Consider the following 20,345-nt stretch of genomic DNA (forward strand, 5'->3'; position numbering starts at 1 on the left):
GATAGCTGTGAAAAATATCCTTAAGTACTTGAGAAGGACTAAGGATATGTTTTTGGTCTTTGGGGAAGCACAGAGTTAAAGGTAGAAGGATATACTGATTCAGACTTCATGACTGACCTTGATGATAGAAAGTCTACATCAGGATATGTATTCTTATGCAATGGAGGATCGGTAAATTGGAAGAGTTCCAAGCAACCAATTATTGCAGATTCTACCATGGAAGCAGAGTACCTTGCTGCATCGGATGCTGCGAAGGAAGCATTCTGGTACAAGAAGTTTGTCGAAGAGCTAGGAGTCATGTCATCAGATGCCATAACTCTTTTCTGCGACAACAACGGCGCCAGAGCACTGGCTAAGGAGCCGAGGTCTCACCAAAAGTCCATGCACATAGAGCAGTGATTTCATCTAATTCGCGACTACCTCGAAAAGAAATATGTAGAGGTGCAGAGAGTAGACTCCACTGATAACATGGCGGACCCATTCACTAAGCAGCTGAGTCAGAAGAAATTAGAAGTGCATCTTGAAAAAATGGGACTTAAATATATGTCTGATTGGCTTTAGTGCTGTTAGATGTATGCCCTAGAAGCCAATCTAGCTGACATATTTTTAATTCTAGGGACATAATTTTGTACTTGACTATTTATTATTGAATAAATAAAAGGCATATTTTTCATTCATATTGTTTATGTGTCTATGAATCGTCCAAGAATTAATAAGATGATGATGCATATTCTTAAGAGTTAAGAATTTGAGCCATGCATCATTGGTGATTAATTTCTGAATGCTCCTGATCAATAGATCATCACGAGGATGGTGATTGATCTGATCAGTGCACACATTGCTTTCCTTATGGATGGACGAGACTCGAGTCCACAGTGTGGCGACACTGAAGTAATAGTGCAGGTGCTTGTTAAGAATAAGGGTACTGAGTGTGACCAAGACAAGAAGTCACTTAGATGTCTATCTACTCGTCAGTGACTTGCTTGATGTTGCAGTAGTGTGACTGGTCCTTTGACCTGCGATGCTTCGGCTACTCATAGTGAGGTTATTGTAGTTTGACTACACATATACATGGTCTCTAGCCATATGGGTTCATGCAGTGTAGATTGGCTGCAGTAGGTTCACTGTAGGAGTATGGTATGCACCTATAAGGAATCTATCGATCTTAATAGATAAGGAGAGATCCTATGTGATTTATAAGATTGAGTTCGTAAGACCTCGGTCGGGGCAGATTGTATAGTGGAGAAAGAGTTTTCCACTCTCGAGCTTAAGTCGAATAAATTTTGACATATGACAGGCGATGGGGTTTGACGAGTTGTCCATGACCTCCGCCCTGTAGCGATCCACAATAGAAGGACTGTATTACACGATAACTGCACCTAGAGGTTCACCATTCTATTCTGCTGGGTAGCCACTACATGCTGCTAGGTGTCACTGGTGGATGGTGGGACTCATAGGGATTGCCTCGATGATCGATAAACCATAATGAGTAGAGTTGGAATCGTTCCGACCCATTGAAAGGAGTTTTCAATGATATTGTGATAGAGATCACAATATATCTCACTACCAGTCAGAATTGAACCTATGGGGTCACACACACTAGAGGCATTGACCGATCCGATGGTTGAATCGTGATTAGGAATTAATGAGAGCACAAAAGTGCGATCTATACATCCCTTAAATTAGTATTATTGCTAACAAAAAAATGATAAAAGTGCTGCATTAATATTATATTTTTGTAGGGTGCAGGTGATCGTAAATCAAAGTTAAATTTCGCATCGGGTCCAAAAATATGCATCACCACAGGTGACCAGCCAACCACATGGGGTCAGTCCCAGTTGCACACTAGAAGGAGCATTAGCCGACTAGGTGCAGCCACATCCAGCGTGCAACCCATCCTCCCACGAGTGATCAACGGCATCCGCGAGCCCATCCACGCGTCCGTGATCTCAGCGTCCGCATCCCAGCTCCGGTGCACAAGTCCAGCCATCCATCATCCATGGAGCTTCTTTCGCGAGCCATCCACGGTTCAGATCTCCCAAGCTACCATCGAGCGTCCTCGTTCCAGCTCTCCCGAGATCCCAGCTTCTGTGATCAGCTACCAGCGTCCGCATGCAATCCGCGAAGATCCCGCATCCACAGCCTCATCCAGCCTTTTCCAGCATCTTGCGAGGCATCATCCGCGCCCCATCCTTCGATCCGCGTCCGAAGATCCCGGCATCTCCCGATTTTCCCTTCCGTATCCCTTGGCGATCGCAATCTTCTGGAATATCAGCTCCTTCATCCGTCCGCGTGCACCCTCCCAACAAAGATCCGACTTCATCCCAGCATCCAACGCGTCCCAGCCTTCCGAGTTTGTATCCCTGAGCCTTCAGCTGTCCGCATGTGAATCTCCCGAGCCCTGAGTCCTATCTTCCTTCCGATCCATCCGCTTCTTCCGCCTGGATTTGCATGCATGCGATCCCCTGTTTCTGCTATCCAGCCGTCCCTCTGCGTCCGAAGATCCCGGCATCCCGTGATTTCAGCATCAGCGATCATCTCCCATCCGTCTGTCCTCTCCACGTGCCAGGAGGGAATCCATTGCTGGTTAAGGAGCTCGGGGGATCTATATGAAGGAACCTCTCTCGGCTGGGGAGGGGGATTTTTCCTATTCGAAAAAACAGAGCCCCTATCATTGAAAAGAAAAAGAAAAAAAGAAAAGGAAACAGGGGATGCCCTGTTTCCGAAAGTAAAAAGAAAAAAAAAGAGAGAAGAGGAACAGGGGAGTTTTCTTTGATGTTGATGGCCGGCTGATATCTTGTGAAGGGTGATGGAGGAACCTTTGATGTCTTATTTTCTTTCAAGTAAATTCTGAACAATTGATCTCTATGATTTATATCTATTAATATGTTTTTGATTCTTGCATGCTTATTTATGAGATAGATCTTTTATGGTTTATATTTCTTGATTCATGGATTGTTTCGATGTTTGATTTATCGTAGACGTATTGGCACGATAAATACTTAGATCTTGAATTCATGTTTTTAAATTATATACTCCATGATTAGAACTATTCTATCTGATTGATCCTTAATCAAGAATCGCAGAATTTAATTGTTGAAAATATTATCATCAAAGGGGATTCCAGATCCCTACACCATCTTAAATTATCCAAACTTTGATTCTCTGTTTACTGATTTATTTTCTATTTGCAAAACATCATCTTAATCCACAAATTTATTAAATTAATTAATCTAAAATTATATTAAATAATCTCATATATATTTCGTTTTCTGAGGATTCGACCTCGGACTTTCGAGAATTTACTACTTGTGCGATTCTCCTATACTTGGGAGATTAGTTTCGCGAAAGCATTTTTGCGAGCGCGTCAAGTTTTTGGCGCCGTTGCCGGAGAATGGCTGATTTATTAGTATGATTTTAGATTTAATTAGTACTTTAGTAGTTAGTCTTTTTCTTTCGAAAAAAAAAAATTCTTTACTGCTGTTTTTTTATTCCCTGCATAGTCTGCATCAAACTCTGATATCAAAGTAATTAACCGTCTGATTGACCTCAAATTTGGTCGTCAGGTGCAGCACCTGTGTTTCTTGCTGCTTTCTGTTTTAAATTTTCTGCATTTAATTTTTTTAGAATCAGAATTTTATTGTTATCATATCTCATTAACCCATGTTGCTAATTGAAAATTTAAGAAAAAAAACTTTAAGAAAAGATCAAGGATGATTATTCAAAAATTAAAAAAAAAGGAAAAACCTAAAATTTCAAATTTTAAATTTCAGAATTCAAATTTCAAACTTCAACTCATAAAATTTTAAAAAATAAATAATTTGCTTCATCACCTATTCAATAAAATTTAATGTCATGTCATAAAACATTAAAAAAAAAATCTCTTGATTGTTGCATATAGTATAAGGCATCAGCATAAAATACTCTAAGGGCTGAACCCATTTAAAAAGATAAGGTCGGAATTTCATCACTCGTCCTTAGCCCAAAAATTACCCCATTGCATAAATATCCTAAGCTTAACTAAAATCAACTAGACGTTGGCCCCTAAGGACATTCGAGCTCAATAGGACGAAGACCACCGAAAGTTGCACCAATTTCGCTCTGTGGCTTAGTTGATGTCTAGGCAAGCTTTGTCCCTATAAGGAAGACAGTTCATCTGTTCGAGGCAAGCGGGTTTTAAGTAGGACCTTTGCGAACGCATCGTGACCCCTCCACTTACCTGGGAGCTTACCTGGTCAACTCGGTTCATTAGACCGGATTGGAGGCTTAGGTGCCCTCTTCAAACCAGTTAGGAGCTGTCTAGAAATTTAAGAAAAACATTAGAAATTGAGGTGTAATGTTTTGTTGCATGTTTGATTGTGAATAGATTTTTGTTTTAGGGTGTCGTTTTAGGGTATCTTTAGTTGGTACTTATATTTATATTTATTTTTTTAAAAAAAATATTAAAAAAATTTAATTAAATTTTGTATGCTAGGTTGGAATAGGGACAACACTGGGCGTTTGAATCGAAAAACTTTTGACAATTCCTTAGATCATATTATTAAAACTCTTTTGCAAAATCTCAGATCTGGTGAGATGGCTGATGATGATGTAGGAAGTCACCATGGTAATGAAGGTAGACCCCCAGTTATGACACTTCGACAATACTTACACCCACTAGGACTAGTCAACCTTCATGCTTGATTATTCCTGAAAATGTAGGACACTTTGAAATCAAACCAGGAGTAATTCAATTGCTACCAAAGTATCATGGAATGGAATCCGAGAACCCTTATCTTCACCTTAAGGATTTTGAGGAAATTAGCATCACATTTAGAGTGCCAAATGTATCGGAAGACGTCCTTAAATTGACCTTGTTTTCTTTTTTCTTAAAGGATAAAGCCAAAACGTGGCTGAACTCCTTGAGACCTAGATCGCTAGGAACATGGCATGATATGCAAAGAGAATTCTTGAAAAAATTCTTTCCCGCATAAAAGACTAACTTTTTGAAAAGGCACATTAGTAACTTCCAACAAAAAGATCATGAAACATTTTATGAATGCTGGAAGAGATTTAAAGAGTTGCTTCTCTCTTGTCCTCATCATGGGTTTGAAACATGGAGAACCATTAGTTTTTTTTATGAAGGGTTGTCTCCACAGTTAAAACAATTTATAGAGACTATGTGCAATGGTCTATTTTTGGAAAAGCAACCCGATGAGGCATGGAACTATTTAGACTCTCTCGCAGAGACTGCACAATTATGGGATACAGGGGATAGAGTGAATGAACCTTTACCTAAGCCTACTAGCGTTGGACACGGGGGCCTTTACAACCTTAGTACTCAGGATGATATTCAGGCTAAAATGGCAGCCCTTACTAGGAAGGTAGAGGAAATTGAACTTAGAAGGATTGAATCCGTCAAGACCGTAGAACATAACAGCGAGTGTTGTAGGATTTGCGAGATGCCTGGCCATCTCACCACTGATTGCCCCACAATACCCGCATTCAAGGAAGTCTTGCACGATCAAGCCAATGTTATGAATACCTATCAAAAATCTTTCAATAATCCTTTTTTGGGTACTTACAACCCTGGATGGAAGAACCATCCAAATTTTAGGTAGAGGAATGACCAACCTCAACAAGTATATAACCCAACTCCTCCACCTCCGCAACCTCATTATGCACACGCACCCCCTCAAAAACCCAGTCTTGAAGAAACTTTGCAATCTTTCATGCAAGGTCAAGCTAAAATCAATGATGAATTAAGAAATCAACTGACAACGCTGACCACTGCTTTAAGTGCTCAAGAGAAGGGTAAGCTACCAGCTCAACCACAACCAAACCCTCAAGTCTATGGCGGTAGCAATGCATCATTGTTGACTCCCTAATGAATTTTGATGAATACAAAATACTAGAGTATAATTTCCTTTATATTAACAATTTATTTGAGGATTTCAGGTATTTAACTAAGAATATTGTTAAGAATTGTCAAGGCATGTTCCCATATTTTTCAAGGATTTTTTGAAGATTTTTTGAGATGAAGAAAACAGATCAGGGACAGCCGAGACGTCTCCGGTTTGTCCTAGAGACGTCTCTGGCACGAAGAGGATGAATTGGCACGTCTGGAGATGTCTCCGGCACCTGGCGAGGCGTCTCGCAGGGTCGGAGTCGACTCCCGACTCTGCGGAGTCGACTCTCTCAGAGACGGCAGAAAGGCCAATTTCAAGGGATGCGCGCGAGTCGTCTCCGAAGGATGCGGAGTCGTCCCCACGCATAAAAAGCAAACTTCCCGAGACGTCCCCAGAAAGCGCGGAGTCGACTCTCTCAGGGGATTCCAGAGGACTTGTTTTTCGGTGATAAAACTACGGAGTCGTCCCCGACGTCGCGGAGTCGTCCCCATGCAAAAAGCGCAAACATCCCGAGACGTCCCCGTAAAGTGCCGAGCCGACTCTCTCAGAAAAACAGAAAAACAAGCATTCAAGCTGTTCTTCTTCAAAGATGTCCCCGTAAAGCGCCGAGTCGACTCCAAACATCGTCAAAAGAATTTTTATACAGCCGAGACGTCTCGCGTTCAAGCGGAGACGTCTCCGGAGCGCCTGGGACGCGACTGGCACACTTTTGCAGGTTTGTTTGAATTTCAAACGGCTATATTTTTGTGTCTAACGGATCTATTGCTTGTAGGGCTATAAAAGGGAGCTTTTAAGTGCCTTTAAACAACTTCTCACCAACCAAACACAAGATCATTCAAGAGAGAAGAAAGAGAAAGAGGTTCAAGGGAGTTAGTGTTTTCAAGAGGAGAAATCAAGTGCATTCAAGCTTTCCCATCTGATTTCGTGCTCAACTACTCACTCCCACTCGGCATTCAAAGCTCGCATTCAAGCAAACGTGATCCACATCGGAAGAACCACCATCACCCATGCTTCCAACGGCAAAAAGGGTTCTTCCGGTTTTGTTGTTTTTCATTGATATATTTGCTTTCTTAAGAGCTTTCAAATCTTTGTAAAACATTTGATTATTGTGCTTGTTCCAGTCAAGGGACTTGGAACAAGGGATAGGCGTCCCAAGCCTAGGTTAAATTGGGGGATTGTAGGGTTCGTTGTTAGCCCGGGGTAAAACAACGAGTTGGGTAGTGCACTCGCAAAACTACTGTACTGTAATCGCTGATTATAGTGGAAATTTCCAAAAGTGTTTGGGGAGTGGATGTAGGAGCAGTGGAAGCTCCGAACCACTATAAATCTTTGTGTGTTTGCGTTTGATTGTGGTTGCAACTTTAGCTTCACCTTTGCACATACACTTGTGTGTTTTGTTTTAATTAGACAAAAAGTTTTAAGACACCCAATTCACCCCCCTCTTGGGTGACCATCTCTGGGCAACAAGTGATATCAGAGCAGGTGCTCTGTGTATTTCTTGAAGACCTAACCGTCTTTGCCAAAGATCAAGATGGCAACACCCTTCAACAATGTTCCTGCTGAGGGGCGGGCTACCAATAGACCTCCACTCTTCGATGGGACAAATTATTCCTATTGGAAGACTAGAATGAGAATTTTTATTCAAGCACAAGATTATGCCTTGTGGAGGGTCATAATCAAAGGACCACACGAACCATATCACATAGTTAATGGCATTCAAGTTCCCAAAGCTGAAAAGGATTGGGATGAGAATGATAGTAGGATGGTTCAACTCAATGCTAGAGCCATGGACTCATTATTTTGTGCTCTAGATGTAAATGAGTTCAATAGAGTCTCCACCTATACTTCCGCCAAGAAAATATGGGATAGGCTTGAAGTTACCCACGAGGGTACCAATCAAGTCAAAGAGTCTAAAATGAACATTCTAGTTCACAAATATGAGTTATTTAAGATGGAACCCAACGAAACTATATCATGCATGTTCACACGCTTCACTGATATAATAAATGGTCTAAAGAATTTGGGTAAATCTTACACTAACCCAGAACTTGTGAGTAAAATTCTCAGGTCCTTGCTAAAAGCTTGGGAAGCGAAGGTCACGGCGATCGTAGAAGCTAAAGACCTCAACACATTGGCACTTGAACAACTATTGGGCTCATTGATGACGCATGAGCTCACAATGAAGCGACATGAAGAAGATGTGCCAAAGAAGAAGACAATCGCACTCAAGGCTACTTCAAGTGTTTGTGAAGAAGAAAGCAGTGAGAGTGAAGAAGAAAGTGAAGATGAAGACTTGGGTTTAATAGTAAGGAAGTTCAAAAAATTCATGAGAAGAAAGAAACCCTTTCCAAGAAAGAAGTTTGGAGGGAGAAATGATTGGGAAAAGAAAAAAGAAAAGGAAAGAGACCCAATCATATGTTATGATTGCAAGAGACCGGGACACATCCGCTCCGAATGCCCTCAATAGAAGAAGCACTATGGAAAGAAGAAGAAGAAGGCGTTGAAAGCAACTTGGGATGATAGTGACACATCCTCCTCCGAGGAAGAGAAGGAAGAGACCGCCAACTTGTGTTTCATGGCATTCGACGACGATGAGGTATGTCAAAGCTCAACTACAGATTTTACTTTAGAAGAATTATATGAAGCTTTCCAAGAGCTCATGAGTGATTGTAGTATGTTAGAAGCAAAAAATAAAGAATTAAAAGCCTCCAATCAAAAACTAAAGGATGACATTAAAAACCTATTGATTGAGAAGGAGAGCTATGAAAATGATAACACCATTGACCTAAAGAATAAAAATTCAAAGCTTAGCATTGAAAATGAAACGGCAAAAACACTCATTAAGGAATTAAATCTAAAAGTCAAATTCCTACTCAATAGTAATACCTCACTTGCATAAAATGTTGAATCCCTTAAAAATGATAAGGAAGAATTGGCTAAAGAAAATTTGGACCTTAAAAATGAGGTACACAAGTACAAACCAATTGTGCAGAAATTTACACATAGCTCTGAAAAATTAAATCTCATTCTATCCAATCAAAGAGCTGTTTTTAATAAAGCCGGATTATGATACAAAACCAGCAAACAACAAAAATATCTAAAGAACTTTTTTGTGAAAGCAAAATATTTCAAAATTGAAAAACCTACATGCTTTCATTGTGGGAAAAGTGGACATAAAGCCTATTCTTGCATTCAAAGAAAGATTCAAACTAACAAGAATACATTTGTAAAGGGTAAAAACACAACTAAAGTGTGGGTGCCTAAGGAAACCAACTACACTAACCAAGAAGGACCCAAGAAAACTTGGGTACCTAAGAGCTTCACGTGATTATTTTGCAGGTATGCCTTGCAGCCGGGAGCAAAAAGAGAATATGGTATCTTGATAGCGGTTGCTCAAGGCATATGACCGGTGATGAGAGCCTTTTCGTCACCTTGAAATCAAAAGGAGGAGTAGTCACATTTGGAGACAATGCTAAAGGTCAAATCATTGGCGTTGGTAAAATCTCCATATCACCCTCCTCATTTATTGACAATGTATTGTTAGTTAATGGATTAAAACATAATTTATTAAGTATAAGTCAATTTTGTGACAAGGGATTTAAAGTGTCATTTGAATCTTCCCTATGCATAATTAGTAGTCCAATTGACAATGAGATCATACTTATGGGACATAGGCGTGGAAATGTTTACATGGTAGATCTTGATGATCTCACCATGAAAGATGGCCAATGTCTTGTAGCCATGGATGCCAAGGTCAATGAGACTAGCTGGTTATGGCATCGTAGGTTAGGGCATGCTAGCATGGATTTAATTTCTAAATTGATTACAAAAGATCTAGTCAAAGGACTACCAAAAATAGACTTTGAAAAGAACAAAATTTGTGCTGCATGTCAACTAGGGAAACAGACAAGAAGTTCCTTCAAGTCTAAGAACATAGTCTCAACATCAAAACCCCTAGAACTAATTCACATGGATTTATTTGGACCCACTAGAACTGCTAGTCTAGGGGGTAAGAAGTTTAGTCTTGTAATTGTTGATGATTTTTCACGTTTTACATGGATTTCATTTCTTGCCCACAAAGATCAGTCCTTTTCCGCTTTTATCAAGTTTCATAATAGAATTTCGAATGAACTTAATCTTAAACTAAAAGCAATTAGGAGTGATCATGGTACCGAGTTTGAAAATCAGCATTTTGAAAAATTTTGTGAAGAAAACGGTATCAATCACAATTTCTCGGCCCCTAGGACACCCCAACAAAATGGGGTGGTAGAAAGGAAGAATCGCACACTAGCAGATATGGCTCGTACCATGTTGTGCGAATCGGATCTACCAAAGTACTTTTGGGCTGAAGCAATAAATACTGCATGTCATATTTTAAACCGTGCTTTAGTTAGATCTATCTTAAAGAAAACACCTTATGAGTTGTTGAAAAATAAGAAGCCTAATATAAGCTATTTTCATGTTTTCGGTTGTCGCTGCTTTATTTTAAACAATGAAAAGGACAATCTAAGTAAATTTAGTGCTAAATCAGATGAGGAGATCTTCTTAGGTTATTCCTCATCTAGTAGAGCATACAGGGTCTTCAACAAGAGAACTCTCGTTGTTGAAGAATCCATTCATGTTGTTTTTGATGAAGCTAATGAAGATTCTTCTAGAAAAGAAGAAGATGGTGATGCAGGTATACTTGAAGACAGAATGAAGGAATTCTCCATACAAGACAAACAACATGAGGATGAAATCAAAGAAGATACAATTCAGCAAGATGAAAAAGATCAACCTCCAGCGAGAAATCAAGATCTTCCTAAGGAATGGAGGTATGCACATAGTCATCCAAGGGATCTAGTCCTTGGTGATCCTTCACAAGGGATAAGGACAAGATCCTCTTTAAGAAACACTAGTAATTATCTTGCATTCGTTTCACAGATAGAGCCTAAATCACTAGAAGAAGCCGAAAAAGATGAAAATTGGATGAATGCTATGCAAGAAGAATTAAACCAATTTGAACGAAATCAAGTTTGGACTCTAATGAAAAGACCCCCTAATGTTTCAATTATAGGCACCAAGTGGGTATATAGAAATAAACTAGATGAAGATGGAATAGTAACAAAAAACAAAGCTAGGCTAGTAGCCAAAGAATATAATCAGGAGGAAGGAATAGATTTTGATGAAACTTTTGCTCCTGTTGCTAGGTTAGAGGCTATTAGACTACTTTTGGCATATGCATGCTTCATGAATTTCAAACTCTATCAAATGGATGTAAAAAGTGCCTTTTTAAATGGTTATATAATGGAGGAAGTTTATGTAGGACAACCTCCAGGTTTTGAGAACCACTTACATCCAGATTATGTTTTTAAATTGCATAAAGCATTGTATGGACTTAAGCAAGCCCCTAGGGCATGGTATGAAAGATTAAGTAATTTTCTAATTGAAAATAAGTTTAAGAGAGAAAATGTAGACAAAACCCTCTTCATTAAAAGAAAAGGGAATGACTTATTGCTTGTGCAAATTTATGTGGATGATATAATTTTTGGTGCTACTAATGATAGTCTTTGTCAAGAGTTTGCTAAGCTTATGCAGGGAGAATTTGAAATGAACATGATGGGTGAGCTCAACTTCTTCCTTGGGCTACAAATAAAACAATCAGAGGAAGGCATCTTCATCAATCAGTCCAAATACATCAAGGAAATGTTGGAAAAGTTCAAGATGAAGGATGCAAAGGAAATCAGCACACCCATGGGCTCAAGTTGCAAGCTTGACAAAGATGAAAAAGGTAAAAGTATAGACTGCAAATTGTACAGAGGTATGATAGGTTCTTTACTTTACCTTACTGCTAGTAGACCAGACATATTATTCAGTGTTTGCATGTGTGCTAGATACCAAGCATGTCCTAAGGAATCACACTTGCAAGCTGTTAAAAGAATATTCAGATATCTAGTAGGGACATCTAATGCAGGCTTATGGTATTCTAAACAATCTGATATAAATTTAATTGCTTATTCCGATGCTGATTTTGCCGGGTGCAAACTCGACAGAAAAAGCACAAGTGGCACATGTCAATTCTTGGGTGCTAATTTGGTTTTTTGGTTTAGCAAGAAACAGAATTCAGTTGCCTTGTCCACAGCTGAGGCTGAGTACATTGCAGCTGGAAGCTGTTGTGCCCAAGTTCTTTGGATTAAGCAACAACTTGAAGATTTCGGTATCAAAATGGACAACATACCAATTAGGTGTGATAATATAAGTGCAATTAATTTAACAAAAAATCCTGTTCAACACTCTAAATCAAAACACATAGAGATTAGGCATCACTTTATAAGGGATCATGTGCTGAAAAATGATGTGATGATTGAGTATGTATGTACTGAAAATCAATTGGCCGATATCTTTACAAAGCCCCTTTGTAAAGATAGGTTCAATTTTTTAAGGAATGCTTTGTGCTTGTATGATCCTAGTAAATAGATTGAACTTGTAATGCAATGCTTTGTAAGCTCTAGAGATACATGTGAATGCTACTCAAACTAATAATACACTTCAAGGTCACAAATAGCAAACCTAGTATCTAATAAGTGAAAACATGAATCTATCAAAGTTAGATGACGAATTGTTTGACTTTCCGGAGGATGGTTACCCTCCCTTGGACTCTTCATGAAGATATTTTCAGAGCCTATTTCATAGGCATTCGAAATTTGGTCAAACATTCCTCATTTCAATATTGATAATTCAAAAAATCATTATCAAACTTTTATAGGTTGCATTATTGAAGGGAAGGATCACAAGCAAACTCACTCTATATTCACCAAAAGAAATCACGCTGATTATTGTGGTTGAATAAAATAAATTGGGAAAAGATAGAAATCATTGTGAAATTTTTCAGTGCCGAAGACGTCTCTGGCAAATCACAGAGATGTCCTCCCGGCGAGATATCTCGCATTAGTCGCGGAGACATCTCGGGGACCGAATGAAAGTTTTTAAATTAGGTCGAAACAGCTCGAGCCGACCCGAGCTACCTTCTTTCGTCCCCAACGAAAACACAAACCCTCGCCTCCATTTTCTCTCCACCACAAACCGAACCAAAATCTCTCCCCATTTTCCTAGATTTCCAATCCATGGCACCTAAGAAAGCTAGGCGAACGGGTGGGAGGCATCTTAGAGTAGCAAACGACGACGAGGAACGGAGGGAAGAGCCCTCCGCGCCGCCTCCTCCGGTTGCTCCGTCAACCGTGACCCTCTCCTGTGCAAATCGCATAGTAACCACAGGTAGATATATAGATTTCCAGTTTTTAGCTAGTGAGGGGTTCTCTATTGGAGAGAGACTCCGTGCCCAAGGTTGGGAACACCTATGTTCCCTAAATATGTCAACATATCCCGGCCTAGTGAGAGAAATGTTTAGCAATATGGCCTTAGGGGACTCGGGATACACCGGATATGTCCGAGGCACATTGATAGAAATCAATGAGGACATCCTATCTAACTTGTTACAAATCCCCAAATACGGTGAGGCTCCGACCTCACATCCCCAAAGGGAGATTGCCCTAAACCTACTTTTAGGAAGAGAGGACTGCGGCCCTCTTGACATAGTTAAGTCCCAAGACCTCAATGCCGAAATGAGATTGCTTTTGAGCATAGTTAATCGGGTCTTGTTTTCAAAAACCGGTCGCTTCGATTTCGTTTCGGAGCGAGACTTAGCTATTATGCACCATATCCTGCTAGGGATTCCCCTAAACCTCCCTAGGCTCATGTTGAACTACATCTCCATATGTCATAGGTATTCTAGATTTAGCATACCTTATGGGATGGTTTTCACCCTACTGTTCAAACATTTTAAGGTTCCAATTCCTGAAAATGAGCCAGAAAAACCTTTGAGAAACACTGACTACTACAATGAGAGCACATTACATAGGATGGAGTTTCACAAGAAAGACGGGTCTTGGGTTAAGGCCCCTAAAAGAAAATTCCAAACCATAGAGCCTGAGATCCCACATCAGGAGCCTGACCACCTCTCTCCTCCACATAGCCCTATGGCCTTTCCTGATGTACCTTCCAGCTCGGCTGGACCATCCACCTCAGTGCCTCCTCCTCCAGTCAGTGGATCACTGTCCCTATCAGATGAGCAGATGCACACCCTAGCATCTGTGATATGCCAGCAGATGAGGGAAGAGATGAGATCAATAGTCTCTGCTGAGTTAGCTCCCATCCGTACCTCACATGAAGCACTCCTACAAGAATTAAAGGAAATCAAAGCTCAGATAGAAGCTACAGCGTCAGAATTGGTTCATGTGGGAACAAGCCAAACCTTAAGATCAATTGAGATACAGGCTGAATTGAAGATCATATCGGATGGTCTTCAAGAGTTGACGAGCCCTGGAGGCAATGTGGGCACTATGGCTGCCCAACTTAGAGGAAGAATTGAAAGGGCAACTCATGAATTTGAAGCACTAGTGACAGCCTTCAATCAGTCTCAGGGAAATCAATTTAAAACCCTAATGGATGCAATAACTGGGTTTATAGAGGCTGCTGCTGGGGCTATTGAGCGTGGTCGCCGGTGAGGGACATTTTGTAGACATCTAGGGTTCATCTTTTTGTAAAACCCTAGGCTTATTTGAAACTTCTTTTGTATTAGCCATCAATACTTGTAATGACTTCAAATGATTGTAATACAATATGAAGGTCATACCTTTCTTTTTGAAACTTTGTGTATATTTCTAATTCTGTGGTATCAAACTCTGTGTATGTTTCTAATTCTGATGCTTTGAATGATCAAACTTAACAATGTGCAATAATATTACTCCTTTCCCAACTTGACAATGCATATGAAAAAGGGGGAGCACAACCCGTAATAACTGCATTTGAAAGGTCTGAAATGAACTCCAAAACAAAGGGGGAGTGAAATGAATGCTGAATTCATTAATAAAAAATAACTTGGAAAGAGGGAGCATAACTTGATTTCCTTGAGTGATTCATGGTAATATGCTGAATTCTAATAGGAATTGCGTTTTAGGTACCTAAGGAAAATTTGTCCCCTTCATTGTTGATGACAAAAAGGGGGAGTAGAACAAATATATGGAATAGAACCAATATATGGAATGCAAAATACAAAATTTACACTCATACTTAAAAGTTGAATTAGAAAAGATAAAATTGAAGAATATTGGCTTTAAGACAATTGCCCTTCTGGAAAAGAAAAGGGGAGTCAAAAAGTATTTAGCTTTCAATTGTCTTTAGCATCAATATTTCATTAATTTACATTTTAACTTGATTCAAATTCAGTTGATATGCCAAAATTGCTCAAGAGCTACTAAGATCAATACTTATGCATAAGGATAGAACTGAAAGTTGACTATATTGAATTATGCACACTGTATCTAGCTCTAACCAAAACATAATACTTGTACATCTGAACAAATACTGTGTATATGTTTAAATTTTAAATTTTGCATATACTCAGTGTTTTGTCATAATCAAAAAGGGAGAGATTGTTGACCCCCTAATGGATTTTGATGAATACAAAACACTAGAGTATAATTCCCTTTATATTAACAATTTATTTGAGAATTTCAGGTGTTTAACTAAGAATATTGTTAAGAATTGTCAAGGCATGTTTCCATATTTTTCAAGGATTTTTTAAAGATTTTTTGAGATGAAGAAAACAGATCAGGGACAGCCGAGACGTCTCCGGTTTGTCCCAGAGACGTCTCTGGCATGAAGAGGATGAATTGGCACGTCTGGAGACGTCCCCGGCACCTGGCGAGGCGTCTCGCAGGGTCGGAGTCGACTCCCGACTCTGCGGAGTCGACTCTCTCAGAGACGGCAGAAAGGCCGATTTCAAGGGATGCGCGCGAGTCGTCTCCGAAGGACGCGGAGTCGTCCCCACGTATAAAAAGCAAACTTCCCGAGACGTCCCCAGAAAGCGCGGAGTCGACTCTCTCAGGGGATTCCAGAGGACTTGTTTTTCGGTGATAAAACTGCGGAGTCGTCTCCGACGTCGCGGAGTCGTCCCCATGCAAAAAGCGCAAACATCCCGAGACGTCCCCGTAAAGTGCCGAGCCGACTCTCTCAGAAAAACAGAAAAACAAGCATTCAAGCTGTTCTTCTTTAGAGACGTCCCCGTAAAGCGCCGAGTCGACTCCAAACATCGTCAAAAGAATTTTTATACAGCCGAGACGTCTCGCGTTCAAGCGGAGACGTCTCCGGAGTGCCTGGGACACGACTGACACACTTTTGCAGGTTTGTTTGAATTTCAAACGGCTATTTTGTGTCTAACGGATCTATTGCTTGTAGGGCTATAAAAGGGAGCTTTTAAGTGCCTTTAAACAACTTCTCACCAACCAAACACAAGATCATTCAAGAGAGAAGAAAGAGAAAGAGGTTCAAGGGAGTTAGTGCTTTCAAGAGGAGAAATCAAGTGCATTCAAGCTTTCCCATCTGATTTCGTGCTCAACTACTCACTCCCACTCGGCATTCAAAGCTCACATTCAAGCAAACATGATCCACATCGGAAGAACCACCATCACCCACGCTTCCAACGGCAAAAAGGGTTCTTCTGGTTTTGTTGTTTTTCATTGATATATTTGCTTTCTTAAGAGCTTTCAAATCTTTATAAAACATTTGATTATTGTGCTTGTTCCAGTCAAGAGACTTGGAACAAGGGATAGGCGTCCCAAGCCTAGGTTAAATTGGGGGATTGTAGGGTTCGTTGTTAGTCCGGGGTAAAACAACGAGTTGGGTAGTGCACTCGCAAAACTACCGGACTGTAATCGCTGATTATAGTGAAAATTCCCAAAAGTGTTTGGGGAGTGGATGTAGGAGCAGTGGAAGCTCCGAACCACTATAAATCTTTGTGTGTTTGCGTTTGATTGTGGTTGCAACTTTAGCTTCACCTTTGCACATACACTTGTGTGTTTTGTTTTAATTAGACAAAAAGTTTTAAGACACCCAATTCACCCCCCTCTTGGGTGACCATCTCTGGGCAACAATCATCTTCAACTTCGCATAAAGAACAAGCGAAGAGTATAATAACTTTGCAAAGTGGAAAAGTTATTGACCAACCAGTTCCAGAACAAACTCAAGCCATACCTGATTCTGACCCTTTAAAGACAAAAGAAAAGGATAACGAAGAAACTAAAGCACCAACATCTACTAAAAAAATCAAATGTCCTTTTCCTGCACCATTTTCACAAAGATTAAAGCCCTTGCAAAAGCTTGAACTAAACTCTAAAATTTTTGAGCTTTTTAAGCAAGTAAAAATCAATGTACCTCTTCTTGATGCAATCAAACAAGTGCCTTCATATGCAAAATTTTTGAAAGATTTGTGCACTATCAAGCGTCGTTTAAATGTCAAGAAGAAGGCATTTTTGGCTGAAAATGTAAGTGCGATTTTACAGCATAACATTCTCCCTAAATATAAGGATCCAGGTTGTTAGGGTTTCCCAGTGCTCTAGGGCGCAGCGGAAGATACGGGATTATAAAATTTTCTTATAAAACCCATTATATGAAACCCTAATAAGCCAAGATCGCCTTAATAGTATAACCAAATAATGTAGAAAATATAATCTTGGTATAGAAGAATACCTATCACGCTATATCCAATATATCTGAAGATGTCCTAAGGTGCCCAAATGTTCACCCTCCGATGTTGATCCACACAGGAATGGGTTCAAGACTCTAGCTCCACCAAAACTTGATTCTAATTGTTTAATCCTTCCAAAGGATTTAATTGGCTGATTTTCCTTCACTTCCTTCTTCCTTTCTACCTCTAAAACATTCACTAGCCTTTTTGTCCTAAAGAAGACCCTCTTGTCTTGGGTTAGGACAAAAGAGAGAGGCTTGTAAGAAAGAAGGGATAAGGGAGAGAGAAGGAGAGGCTTTTTCTTGGATGATCTTTAGAACCCCAAGGCACCTCCTTATTTATAAGAGATGGAGGGATGCATCATAAAGGGATGCATCCCATCCACACACCTCATCATGATGAGGCATGTGCCAAGAGATGCATCCCATCATGATGGGGTGCTAAGGAGAAGGGTGTATCAACTTCTTTCTCACATCTTCCTCTTAAATCCTGATGATCCAAGGGCCCAAATGCAGTGAACCAAAGCCAATGGTCCAGATCTAGGCGCCATCTAATGGTCCAGATCAGGGCATCATCATCCAGGGTGCCATCCAATGGTCCAGAAGCAAGATGCCATCACCGATGGTCCAGATTCAGGCGCTGAGCAACGGTCCAGATCTTTCATCCAGAGAGCCATCCAGTGGTCCAGATTCAGGCGCTAACTAGTGGACCAGATCCTTCATCCAGGAAGCCATCCAATGGTCCAGATGAAGGCGCCAACCAGTGGACCAGATCCTTCATCTAGGAAGCGATCCAATGGTCCAGAAGTGAAGGCCCTATCAAACCCAATCCAATTGGGTTTAACCAACTTAAAGAAAACATTAAACCTAATCAAATCAGGTCTAATTAAAGCCAAATGGGTTTCAACTCTTGGCTAACCCATATTAGGTCATGATCTATTCATATTCGAATTTAATTTGAATCAGGAGCTAGGATTTGCAACATGTGCTAGCATGTTCATCTTGCAAACATGATCTAATCCAATTAGACCCTTGATCAATTCCCTTGTGTGTGACCCATTGGGTTCCTTATCTTAGCTAGCAGTAGGTGCAGGTGCAAGTTGACCTAACCTGATTAGAATACCTCTAATCCAATTTAGGTTCAATTTAGTGCTAAACCTGACTTAGCAATCAGAACCTTTCTGATGCTTTGATCTAATCAAACTCTTTGATCCGATCAACCCACAAGATATGATTGACGTCTAGCAACGTATCATGTCTACCCGGAAGATGAGGAATGTATTGGACAAATCCAAACATACCCTTCAGTGGAAAGTTACTGTGCAATTCAATCCCTCAGTCATACTACATCCTAAATAAGTGCTCGAGTATGGATCAATATCAAACTCAATCACTTATTCATGTCTCTCTCAATCTTTTATATGATAATTCAAACAATGAAACATTAGAAACTCTTTCTAATATTCATTTTGCTTTGATCAAAGGCTTCTTGAATCATCATAAGATTAGAGTAAGTAGGATATTACCTTCTCTTACTAGAAGTGACTAATTCCTTGTTGACCTACTCACAACCTTCGTACAAAATCCACCATATCCAGAATACCCCGTACACAACGCAATGTCGTGAATGAGGGTAAACCAAAACATAGCTTCAAGTGCACAAGGTACCATGGTGATCTCAGGTCTAAGGATCACTTGCACAACTCCCACTATGAGAACCATCTTTTGATAATTAAGTAAGAATCCATAAGATGTTCTCATGGCTGGTCATTTCAGTGAACTCATTCCTCTAATGAGCACCCACATCTTTGTATTAGTGTCTCACACAAGTGATTGTGAGATCAATCACCCTCTACATTGAGCATACATAAGATGTGCCAGTCTTTCCGGTAATATTGGTCCCCGACTCAATATACCAATTTGACTGGAAATATTCTAAATTAGAATTTTAGGATTTTAGGTCTCACTGGTATGATCTCATCATAACCCTAAAACCAATGTCCTAATTTATGGGGTTCATCATCCAATAATAAAATAGATAAGCAGCAAATGATGAAACACAATGCCTTTATTGATATATATCGAGTGTCAAAGTACATGATTTGGAGGATTACAAAGAGAAACCCATCAAATGATTGGCTTATAGGGCATCTACTCTTTCAATCTCCCACTTGCACTAAAGCCAATCGCCCTTATATTTTAACCCCATACAATCGAGGTGACGATTGAATTGCTGCTGTGGTAGAGCTTTAGTAAATGGGTCTGCTATATTGTTCTTTGTGTCTACTCGTTCAATCTTGACGTCTTGTCTTTCGATTATCTCTCGAACAAGGTGGAAGCGTCTCAAAATGTGCTTGGATCTATGATGAGACCTTGGTTCCTTAGCCTGTGCAACTGCTCCAGTGTTATCGCAATAAACTGGGACTGGTCCGGCAATCTCAGGAACTACACCCAGCTCTGTGATGAACTTCTTCATCCAGGCTGCTTCCTTAGCAGCTTCACTAATAGCTATGTATTCTGCCTCAGTAGTTGAGTCAGCTACAGTTTGCTGTTTGGAACTTTTCCAACTCACAGCTCCACCATTCAAAGTGAAGATATATCCAGAGATTGACTTGCTATCATCTGGATCAGATTGAAAGCTAGAATCTGAATAGCCTTCTAGTTTCAATTCTGATCCTCCATAAATCAGAAAAACATCTCTAGTCCTTCTCAAGTATTTGAGAATGCTTTTCACAATTTTCCAATGATCCTCCCCGGGATCTGCCTGAAATCTACTTACCATACCCAAGGCATAAGCTACATCAGGCCTGGTACATAACATAGCATACATGATCGACCCTACTGCCGAAGCATAGGGAATAGAACTCATTCTATTCCTCTCTTCAGATGTCTTAG

The 20,345-nt window shown here is 40.1% G+C and overlaps 1 pseudogene; it reads right to left on the bottom strand.

The window, feature by feature from the left end:
- Positions 1 to 4,991: 4,991 nt before the first annotated feature.
- On the bottom strand, positions 4,992 to 5,089 carry LOC120106786 (small nucleolar RNA R71; annotated as a pseudogene).
- Positions 5,090 to 20,345: the final 15,256 nt, after the last annotated feature.

The sequence above is a fragment of the Phoenix dactylifera genome, chromosome 4, assembly GCF_051530095.1.
Source record: "Phoenix dactylifera cultivar Ajwa chromosome 4, Ajwa_hap1_PhDact_Kaust_v1.1, whole genome shotgun sequence".
Lineage (NCBI taxonomy): Eukaryota > Viridiplantae > Streptophyta > Magnoliopsida > Arecales > Arecaceae > Phoenix > Phoenix dactylifera.